General features: G+C 38.6%; 1 protein-coding gene across 3 annotated transcripts in view; it reads right to left on the bottom strand.

The window, feature by feature from the left end:
- The window catches only part of LOC144957779 (acid-sensing ion channel 1-like), a 306,131-nt gene that overhangs the window by 149,662 nt on the left and 143,987 nt on the right, over positions 1-12,482 (bottom strand). Inside the window, exon 1 of one of the 3 annotated variants that reach the window (XM_078889196.1) lies at positions 11,173-11,651. The exons of the other annotated variants lie outside the window; for them this stretch is intronic. The gene's annotated coding sequence lies outside the window, so the exon portion shown is untranslated. Of the gene's footprint in view, positions 1-11,172; positions 11,652-12,482 lie in introns of those variants that run through there. 3 annotated transcript variants of the gene reach the window in all.

The following is a 12,482-nucleotide window of genomic DNA, read 5'->3' as shown; positions in this document are numbered from 1 at the left end:
AACGATGGCTACGGTTCTTGTCTCAGGCCGTATCCATCGTTAAGTTGTAGCCTGGGACTGACCAAAAAAATGATAAAAATTACGTCAAAATGCCAGTCTTTTGCCACTAAAGAAAACAAATCGTGAGTTGTATTCAATAGTGCAACCAATGAAATAACTTGTTTCCCTAAGCTCTACTAACGACAACTCACTAAGCGGTGAAAAACCCAAATAATGACGTCAAACTGCCAGTCCTTTTGGATTTCAGTATCAGGCTATATATTAAACGATGGATTGACGTCATTTATTAGGTTTGTTCAGTTTACAAGTGATTACATTAGTTGAACTATTGAATATAACTCACAATTTGTTTTCTTTGTGGCAAAAGACTGGCATTTTGATGTCATTTTCCTATCAGTGCCAGGCTAGAAGTTTACAAAAGCCACGGTATAACTCATTTATTTCGATGGCAAAAAACAATAACAAAGACATGAGTGGCGTCACCTTAATCTTATATCTATAGGCATTTCTATAAATTCTACCTCTCAATTCCCAACCTCGGAAAAGTCAACGAATCATTATGTACTTCCCTTATCAATATCTAATTTAGCTTTAATTGAGCTTTTATATAGCGCAATATCCACTAAACGTGCTCAAAGCGCTTTACAAAGGGTCCCTGACCAACAGCAACACATACCATGTAGAACGAGACACGACGCCTGTTAGGCGATATTACAATTCTTCTTACAACACTGTTAATGGCCAGGAACCTCATTTTACACCTGAGTACGGTGAAAGAATGTGAGTAAAGAGCCTTTTTCCAAGGACTCAACTATGCGCCGAGCGAACCCAAAGACCTTCCGATTCGAAAGCGAGTGTTATACCACAAGGCCACAAACCGTCACAATAATATCATCAATCATTCTCGCCCAACCAAACATTCTGTACCGTCACAAAACCCACAGGGAAATGACCACAGGGAAATGACCACGCTCTCATTCTCCTACGGTCTTATGATTTATGATGTCCTGCTGTGAACTGACCCGTCCAATACAACTGACCAGTTCAATCTAATAGATTGTGTGTGACCAGCAACACCACAATAATATAGTCTGATGTCCTGGTGATATAAATAGCAAATAATCGAATTCACATTCACAGACATGAGCTTTTAAAAAAAACAACTATTTAAGCCTTATTCAGTAATACGATTCAATAGTCTGATGTCATGCCGCCCGGCAACGGCGGCCATCTTGGTTCTAAACAAAGAAAATCATTACTTTTTATTTTTCATGCTGGCTAGAACTTTTCATATGTCTTGTGATCAGAATGTGTAAAAGTCAAAACATGAACAAATTTATGTTTTTTTTTTCCACTGGAAACGCTTTTATGCTCGCCGGAGAAATATTTCATACGGCGTCCGCCATTGTTCCGATAGTTTAGAGCCAGTGTTACTAAGTTACCATGCGTCATTAGGAAGGAAGTGACGTTACGACTGTTGAAGAGTATTTGGAAATGATTTATTTCACTGCCAACCCCCAACCGGCTATGTGGTCTAGTGGTATGACAAACGTTTTCGGATCGGAAGGTCCTGGGTTCGAGCCTCGCGCTCGGCGCATAGTTGAGTCCTTGGAAAAGGCTCACTTTCTCTCACCGTACTAAGGTGTAAAATGAGTACATGGCCGTTAACAGCGTTGTCTTTGTCCGAAAAATTGTAATATCGCCTAACAGGCGTCATGTCCCGTCCTACATGTTAAATGTTGCTGTTGACCAGGGGCCCCTTGTAAAGCGCTTTGAGCACATTTAGTGGATATTGCGCTATATAAAGCTCAATTTCAATTTCCAACCCCATTTGTCTTCAATAAAATCTTGAGCTTCTATATATTGTATATACTCACTTAAAGTGCTCAAATCTCTTTACAAGGGACTCTCTTACCAACAGCAACACTCAACATGTAGGACAAGACATGACACCTGTAAGGTGATATTAATTTTTTTCCAGACAGATACAACGATGCTAAACATCGGGTACTCATTTTACACTTGAATACGATGAGAGAATTTGAGTTTTAAACCATTTTCTAAGAACTTAACTATACGCCGCATAGAGCTCCTGATTTAAAGCCTAGCCAGCGTAAAGTTATGGCCTGATACTGACCAAAAAAATGACAGCAAAATGCCAGTCTTTGGCCACAAAAGAAAACAAATCGTGAGTTGTATCCAATAGTTCAACCAATGAAATAACTTGTTTCCTTGATCTCTACTAACAACTCACCAGGCGGTGCAAAAACCTAAATAAATGAACTCGAACAACCAGTTCTAGAGAGTTCTATTGTCAGGCTATAGATAGTTCGAAGATGACGTCACTCAGGTGTTTGTTATTGTTTTTTGCCATCCGCGTTTATGAGTATTGCTCACTGACCGGTATTAACCCGACTATAAATGTTCATGGATACTCACAGTTTTGTGTGTTGATCCGTTATACTTCCGGACGGCAATGTTATGAGCTTCTCAGCCAAGCGCATACTATCTATATGTTAACGATGGCTACGTTCAAAGGCAGTAGCGTCTAATGATGCTCACACTACTATCTTATGACGATCGATCCAGGAGGCAAATTCCGTACCGCACTCATGCACCGTCGGAAACCCGCCCGGCCGGAAGCTTCGTCACAACGCACCGTTCAACCAGATGCTCTGCTGTTTCGGGCTCGTCACCAAAACGGGTACATGTTGAACAGACGGCAGCAGCTTCTAATGGTGCTCACAAGATTATGTCATGACGGTCGACCCAATCAGCAAATTCCTTACCGCATTCGTGCACCGTCACAAACCCGACTGGAAGCAGGCAAGTCCTTCGACTGATGTAGTGATTCAAAGGCGAATGTCATACTATAAGCCCCGATTGAACTTTAAAACCAGTTCTTGGCATATGGCATTATTATTATTATTATTATTATTATTATTATTATTATTATTATTATTATTATTATTATTATTATTATTATTATTATTATTATTATTATTATTATTATTATTATTATTATTATTATTATTATCATTATCATTATTATTATTATTATTATTATTATTATTATTATTATTATTAGTATCATCTTTATTGTTACTACTACTACTACTACTCCTACTACTACTACTACTACTACTACTACTACTACTACTACTACTACTACTACTACTACTACTACTACAACCACCACTACTACTACTACCACTACTACTACTACTACTACTACTACTACTACTACTACTACTACTACTACTACTATACTACAACTACTACGACGACTACTACTACTACTAATACTACTACTACTACTACTACTACTACTACTACTACTACTACTACTACTACTACTACTACTACTACTACTACTACTACTACTACTACCACTACTCCTACTACTACTCCTCCTACTACTACTACTACTACTACCACCATCACCACTACTACTACTACTACAACCACCACCACTACTACTACTACTACTACTACTACTACTACTACTACTACTACTACTACTACAACCACCACTACTACTAATACGACTACCACTACTACTACTACCACTACTACTACTACTACTACTACTACTACTACTACTACTACTACTACTCCTACTACTACTACTACTACTACTACTACTACTACTACTACTACTACTACTACTACTACTACTTACTACTACTACTACTACTACACTACTACTACCTACTACTACTACTACTACTACTCTACTACTACTACTACTACTACTACTACTACTACTACTACTACTACTACTACTACTACTACTACTACTACTACAAGCACTACTACAACAACAACAACTACTACTACTACTACTACTACTACTACTACTACTACTACTACTACTACTACTACTCTCCCTGGGATAATACGGTTTTGAGGCGATGAGGTATTAATATCTGACCAGTCCAGTATCCTATAAAACACGATACATAAAAACCCCAACGTTGTCCCCTGACGTAAAGTGACCAGTACCATGTGATGGTCGAATTATACCGAGTTGACCTACTGCAGAAGCAGCAGAAATCAATAATAAGCAATACGTGTAACCCAACTTATCAAAACGGTATAATTTGAGAGTGATATTGATACTAAATATATAATTTTGAGCTTTGAGCTTTGAGCTTTTATATAGCTCAATATCCACTTAACGTGCTCTATAGATAGTATGCGCTTGACTTAGAAGCTCATAACATTGCCATCTGGAAGTATAACGGACTAACACACAAAACTGTGTGTATCCATGAACGTTTATAGTCAGGTTAATACAGTTCAGTGAGCATTACTCATAAACGCGGATGGCAAAAAACAATACCAAAGACCTGAGTGACGTCATCTTCGAACTATCTATAGCCTGACACGGAGCAAAAAAAGACGTCAAGATGCCACAAAAGAAAACAAATCTTGAGTTGTATTCAATAACTTGTTTCCTTGAGCTCTACTAACGACAACTCAATAAACGCTACATAATCCTAAAAAAATGACGTCAAACTGCCAGTCCTAAAGGGTTCAGGCTATAGATAGAATGCGCTTGGCCAAGGAGTTCACAACATTGCCATCCGGAAGTATAACGTACCAACACACAAACTCTGTGTGAACTTTTATAGATAGTATGCAGATGACGTCACTCAGGCCTTTGTTATTGTTTTTGCCATCCGCGTTTGTGAGTTGTTCTCACTAAACCGTATTAACCAGACTATAAAAATTCATGGTTACACAGAGTTTGTGTGTTGGTCCCTTATACTTCCGGGTGGCAATGTTGTGAACTCCTTGGCCAAGCGCATTCTATCTATAGTCTGGTTAATACAGTTTAGTGAGAACAACTCACAAACGCGGATGGCAAAAACAATAACAAAGGCCTGAGTGACGTCATCTGCATTCTATCTATATGTTACCGATGGCTATGATTATCCAGACTATAAAAGTTCATGGTTACATACAGTTTTATGTGTTGGTCCGTTATAGGTCCGGATGGCAATGTTATGGATATCTTTATACCCCCATTACCTAATGGAGTGGTCACCCCTTTGTCTGGTCTTTATTATGATTTTTGATATGTCCTCTATATAATAAGATCGGACAATAATGACCACAGGGGTCCGAATAAAAAATCAATTGTCCTGTCATTATCTGGACATCGACCTCAGAGCGCATTTGGATATCCCGGCCAACTTATTATAACTCTTTCGTTACCGGCCATTTTCTAGATTTTCCCCAAAACTTCACACCCAACCTATAGATAGTATGCGCTTGGCTAAGAAGCTCATAACATTGCCATACGGAAGTATAACGGACCAACACACAAAACTGTGTGTGTCCATGAACTTTTATAGTCGGGTTAAAACAGTTCAGTGAGCATTACTCATAAACGTGGATGGCAAAAATCAATAGCAAAGACCTGAGTGACGTAATCTTCGAACTATCTATACAAAAATAGATTTATTTCACTCAAACACACAAGCTGTTAGTTCTTGCTATAGATAGAATGCAGATGACGTCACTCAGGCCTTTGTTATTGTTTTTGCCATCCGCGTTTGTGAGTTGTTCTCACTAAACTGTATTAACCAGACTATAAAAGTTTATGGTTACACCGAGTTTGTGTGTTGGTCCGTTATACTTCCGGATGGCAATGTTGTGAACTCCTTGGCCAAGCGCATTCTATCTATAGGGATATTTCTTTCTGCTAAAAGAGCTCTTCAACACAGTGTTAATATATACTTTAACTATAGCAAACTTTTTTGTTCAAATATTATGATGTACAGAAGAAATTAGATTGAGAAAAATGTTGGCTGCATCGTAACGAATGTGACGGATTTCTTATGGGTGGTAAGGAGTGGGTTAAGGAAAAATTGAAAGCTATATTGTTGGGGGGGGGGGGGGGGGGAAAGGGGTAGGGAGGGGGGGGGGGGATTGAGGATGTAGAATAAAACCGTCTCAAATAAGTATTATGTATGATACTTATAGTGACAATAGAATTGAAAGTACAAAATAAAATGAAATTGAAGATAACTAAACATATGTTTATTTCATTGTAATTCCACGTGTAACTGACACAACAAACAGGGCAATTCCATGTGTAACTGACACAACAATCAGGGCAATTCCACGTGTAACTGACACAACAATCAGGGCAATTCCATATGTAACTGACACAACAATCAGGGCAATTCCACGTGTAACTGACACAACAATCAGGGCAATTCCTCGTGTAACTGACACAACAATCAGGGTAATTCCACGTGTAACTGACATAACAATCAAGGCAATTCCACGTGAAACTGACACAACAATCAGGGAAATTCTTTGTGTAACTGACACAACAACCATGGGAATTCCACGTGTAACTGACACAACAATCAGGAAAATTCCATGTGTAACTGGCACAACAATCAGCCCAATTCCATGTGTAACTGACACAACACTCAAGGCAATTGGATGTGTAACTGACACAACAATCAGGGCAATTCCACGTGTAACTGACACAACAATCAGGGCAATTCCTCGTGTAACTGACACAACAATCAGGGTAATTCCATGTATCACTGACACAACAATCAGGGAAATCCCATATGTAACTGACACAACAATCAGGGCAATTCCACGTGTAACTGACACAATAATCAGGGCAATTCCATGTGTAACTTACACAACAATCAAGGCAATTCCACGTGTAACTGACACACAATCAGAGCAATTCCATGTGAATCTGACACACCATCAGAGCAATTCCATGTGTATCTGACACAACAATCAGGGCAATTCCACGTGTAACTGACACAATAATCAGGGCAATTCCTCGTGTAACTGACACAACAATCAAGGCAATTCCACGTGTAACTGACACAACAATCAGGGTAACTCCATGTATCACTGACACAACAATCCGGGAAATCCCATATGTAACTGACACAACAATCAGGGCAATTCCTCGTGTAACTGACACAACAATCAGGGCAATTCCACGTGTAACTGACACAACAATTAGGGCAATTCCATGTGTAACTTACACAACAATCAAGGCAATTCCACGTGTAACTGACACACAATCAGAGAATTCCATGTGAATCTGACACAACAATCAGGAGCAATTCCATGTGTATGACACAACAATCAGGGCAATTCCATGTGTATCTGACACAACAATCAGGGCAATTCCTCATGTAACTGACACAACAATCAGGGCAATTCCACGTGTAACTGACACAACAATCAGGGCAATTCCATGTGTAACTGACACAACAATCAAGGCAAATCCACGTGTAACTGACACAACAATCAGGGTAATTCCATGTATCACTGACACAACAATCAGGGCAATTCCACGTGTAACTGACACAACAATCAGGGCAATTCCATATGTAACTGACACAACAATCAGGGCAATTCCACGTGTAACTGACACAACAATCAGGGCAATTCCTGTAACTGCACAACAATCAGGGCAATTCCAGTGTAACTGACACAACAATCAGGCAATTCCATGTGTAACTTACACAACAATCAAGGCAATTCCACGTGTAACTGACACACAATCAGAGCAATTCCATGTGAATCTGACACACCATCAGAGCAATTCCATGTGTATCTGACACAACAATCAGGGCAATTCCATGTGTATCTGACACAACAATCAGGGCAATTCCTCATGTAACTGACACACAATCAGGGCAATTCCACGTGAAACTGACACAACAATCAGGGCAATTCCACGTGTAACTGACACAACAACCATGGGAATTCCACGTGAAACTGACACAACAATCAGGGCAATTCCATGTGTATCTGACACAACAATCGGGGCAATTCCATGTGTATCTGACACAACAATCAGGGCAATTCCATGTGTATCTGACACAACAATCAGTGCAATTCCACGTGTAACTGACACACAATCAGGGCAACTCCTCGTGTAACTGACACAACAATCAGGGCAATTCTTCGTGTAACTGACACAACAACCACGTGAATTCCACGTGAAACTGACACAACAATCAGGGCAATTCCACGTGTAACTGACACAACAACCATGGGAATTCCACGTGAAACTGACACAACAATCTCAACAACACACTTTTGATGACAGAGAATTCATTTAATGACAAATCATCAATGAGGATTTGAGCCTCAGCTTAACACCAATGTTATATTTTCCGAGGCGGCATTTTCTTTTTTCTCAATGATACTCTTGTAGCGTTAGCGATCCAACTCAGAGAAAACGAAAATTTCAGACATAAGTTGTATTCTTTTAAAAAATTCTGAAACTTTTATAAGCTGTTGTTAGCTTAACACAGAGGTGATTTAACATGTCTTGAAGTAAGTTTAAATGGCATATAAATGTTAAAGAAATAAATAATTGTTTTTCTGTGGGCAACCTGTTGTTTTGTATCTGACGCAACATTAAGGTTGTAACTGAAACAACGCGCTCTGAACAATGCGCTCACAGTTAATAATTAAGACATATCCCGGAGTGATATTAGTGTCATATATTAAGCATATGATTTTTAAAATTACATAAAATGTAAAATTAAAAAAAAATGATCTCTTATATATCGCAATATCCACTAACGTGCTCGAGGGAAGTGACGTTACGACTGTTGAAGCGTATTCCAAAAGGCAGGCGTGTAGAAACTTGATATTCGTATCTCGGTAAACTTTTAATCAATGGAAGAGGGTGTATAAAATTCATACAATTTTCGTTAAATATTGGATTATATCAAGGACCGGAACACTGAACGGTCATTCAAGGGTTTGAAGAAATCCAATACTATTCATATCCTCGATTAACCAGTAGATTTTTGTCCAATCAAAATATGGAATTTGTTACACACCCCCACACGTGCTCGGACAAACATGGTTGTTTATATACAACGTGAATGAAATCTCTCGGATCGTTGTTATTGTTTTTTATACTGTCAAGTGGGTGACTAGTTATCACACGATTTTCTCAATCATATAATAGACGCTAAAGATAGTGTTCTATGTTGGTTCAATTGGATTCAATAGTCTGATGTCACGTCGCCATGCAATGGCGGCCATCATGGTTCTAAACAAAGAAAATCGGTACTTCTTATTCTTCTTGCTAGCTAGAACGTTTCATATGTCTTGTGATCAGAAAAGTCAAAACATGATCATATTTATAATGTTTTTCTCCTCTGGATACACTTTGATGCTCGTCGAAGAAATATTTCATAAAGGCGTCCGCCATTGTTCCGATAGTTTAGAGTCAGTTACTAAGTTACCATGCGTCATTCGGAAGGAAGTGACGTTAGGAATGCTGAAGCTTATTTTGGAAAACGATTACGATATGTTTTTTATCACTGAAACGTGGCTGTCACAAATGGGCATGATCAATGTTAACTATAGATAGAATGCGCTTGGCCAAAGAGTTCACAACATTGCCATCCGGAAGTATAACGGACCAACACACAAACTCGGTGTAACCATGAACTTTTATAGTCTGGTTAATACAGTTTAGTGAGAACAACTCACAAACACGGATGGCAAAAACAATAACAAAGGCCTGAGTGACGTCATCGGCATACTATCTATAGATAATTCGAAGTGGACGTCACTCAGGTATTCGTTATTGTTTTTTTTTGCCATCCGCGTTTATGAGTAATGCTCACTGAACTGTATTAACCCGACTGCCAACGTTCATGGATACACACAGTTTTGTGTGTTGGTCCGCTGACTTCCGGATGGCAATGTTATGAGCTTCTTAGCCAAGCGCATACTATCTATATTAACTATTGACAGTTCGAAGTTGACGTCACTCAGTTATTTGTTATTGTTTTTCGCCATCCGCGTTTATGAGTAATTCCCACTAAACTGTATTAACCTGACTATAAACGTTCATGTTTACACACAGTTTTGTGTGTTGGTCCAACATACAAAACTTTTAATGCAGTTTAGTGAGAATCACTCACAAACGCGGACGGCAAAATATAATAACAAAGGCTTGAGTGACGTCATCTTCGATCAATCTATAGATAGTTCGAAGATGACGTCACTCAGGCCTTTGTTATTGTTTTTGCCATCCGCGTTTGTGAGTTGTTCTCACTAAACTGTATTTACCAGACTATAAACGTTCATGGTTACACAGAGTTTGTGTGTTGGTCCGTTATACTTCCGGATGGCAATGTTGTGAACTCCTTGGCCAAGCGCATTCTATCTATAGCCGCACAAACTGATAGTTACCTGCCACATTGAACTGATAGAAAAAAGAACAAATGTGACCCTCCGCCTCAAAACGGTATTAAGTCGGGATGGTTAAAATGTTGAAAATTGAATTATAGCCAGAAATATCAGACTTGTGTTGAGTTTGTATGTTTTATTGAGGAAAATTGATACCATATTTTAGGGTGTTAATGCCAACAATTTATATTTTTGACCAGTGTAACATTTAATTCGGCTTTTAAGCATATTGGTTCGTTCCGACATAATACCTTTTTGAGACGATGGGTCACAAATGGCTCGTTAATAGAAATGTCAAAATGTGGTGGTGCCAAAATGAGTCAATAAATTGGATAGTAAACATGAAGAAGGTTAAAACCCGAAACGTCGTTTACGTTGTGTTGTATCTTTTAACCACACAGCCGCACTAGGAAATTGGGATTGCCTCCCACTCCATTGATTGACCTAAATAACTCTATATGTGACCATCCGTCTCAAAACTGTATTAAGTCAGGATGATTCAAACCCCAAAAAGTAAATTTAGAGATAGAATGATGAGAAATTGGACCTTAGAATTTTTTTCAAAGCAAGAAATAGTATGTATGCTCCGCCATGGCGTAGAAAAAGTAAACCCAAGTTTTATATTTGTGGCTATGAATTTAATTTCCCTAACCGACTGAATCCCGACATAATAACGCTGTGACACGGTGGGTCACGTACATGGTGAATAAATAGAATGAAGTTGACGTCATTCAGGTCTTTGTTATTGTTTTTGCCATCTGCGTTTATGAGTAATACTCACTATAAGGTATTAACCAGACTATAAATGTTCATGGTTACACATAGTTTGTGTGTTGGTCCCTTATACTTCCGGGTGGCAATGTTATGAATTTCTTAGCCAAGCGTATACTATCTATACTGTATCATGTTAATGGAAGGAAAGGCATGCAAACATTGGTAATTACCTACCCTTGCGACATAGTAGTGAGTACCGATGTCTTTTGTTTGTTTAGGGTCAGATGAGTCAAGAAAGGCCCTGATCCTGTAATAGGGGTTACTGATGGAACAACCGATTCTTCTTTTCTTGTGTTGTTTCGGAGGTTGACTAATTCCTAACGGCGTCTAGAATGAATGATAAGAATGTGAATTGAATTTAAGGATATTTTTTGTCTTATAAAGGTTTGTTTGTTTTTTTGTTTTTGTTTTTTGTTTTTTTTTTTTGTTTTTTTTTGTTTTTGTTTTTGTTTTTTTAAAATATGTTATGTGTGTATGTGTGTTTGTGTGTGTGTGTGTGTGCGTGCGTGTGTGTGTGTGTGTGTGTGTGTGTGTGTGTGATTGTTTTTTTTTCAGTTCTTTGGTTTGATATTGGTACGGACTGATATGTTCTTGGTTTGAGTCCTGTAGTAATTTGTGATGTCTCTTCTCTTGTATAAATAGGATGAGATGGGTGAACAAAGACCCTAATCCTACAATAGGAGTTGCTGATGGAACATACGATTCTTTTTGTGTTGTTGCAGTCGTTGACAAATTGTCATGAAAGCGTCTGGAACTAGAGTAATGGATGTGAATAAAATGGTGTATATTTATTTTACATTGCTTGTTTTATGCGTGGGGTTTTTTTTTGTCCTGTGGTATGACACTCGACTTTAGACACTGGATGGTAGGGCTCTGGTTTGAGTCCCATTGTTCCTTAGAAAAGACTTTTTGTGTGGTTATGTTTTCTTGTGGTAAGACACTCGCTTTCGGATCGGAAGGTCCTGGTTTCGAGCCTCGCTCGGCGCATAGTTGAGTTCTTGGAGAAGGCTCTTTACTCACAGTCTCTCACCGTACTAAAGTGTAAAATGAGTACCTGGTCGTTTATCGCGTTGTCTCTGTCCGAAAAAGAAAACAAGTCGTGAGTTGTATTCAATAGTTCAACCAACGGAATCACTTATTTCCTTGAGCTCTACTGACGACAACTCACTAGGCGGTGCAAAAGTCTTAAAAATAACGTCAAACTATAAGTCCTGATGGGTTCAAGTGTCAGGCTATAGATAGTATGCGCTTGGCTAAGAAACTCATAACATTGCCATCCGGAAGTATAACGGACCAACACACAATACTGTGTGTATACATTAACGTTTATAGTCGGGTTAATACAGTTCAGTGAGCATTACTCATAAACGCGGATGGCAAAAATAACAACAAAGACCTGAGTGACATCATCTTCGAACTATCTATAAGTTAACGATGGCTCGATTTGAGCTTGATTATCAGAAATATGTTAATATGTAAACGTA

Source organism: Berghia stephanieae, chromosome 12 (assembly GCF_034508935.2).
Source record: "Berghia stephanieae isolate SIO BIC M18660-M18661 chromosome 12, UCSD_Bste_1.3, whole genome shotgun sequence".
In the NCBI taxonomy this organism is placed as follows: domain Eukaryota; kingdom Metazoa; phylum Mollusca; class Gastropoda; order Nudibranchia; family Aeolidiidae; genus Berghia; species Berghia stephanieae.
The sequence above is the reverse complement of the archived record's forward strand: the minus strand, read 5'-3'. Positions and strand labels throughout refer to the sequence as shown.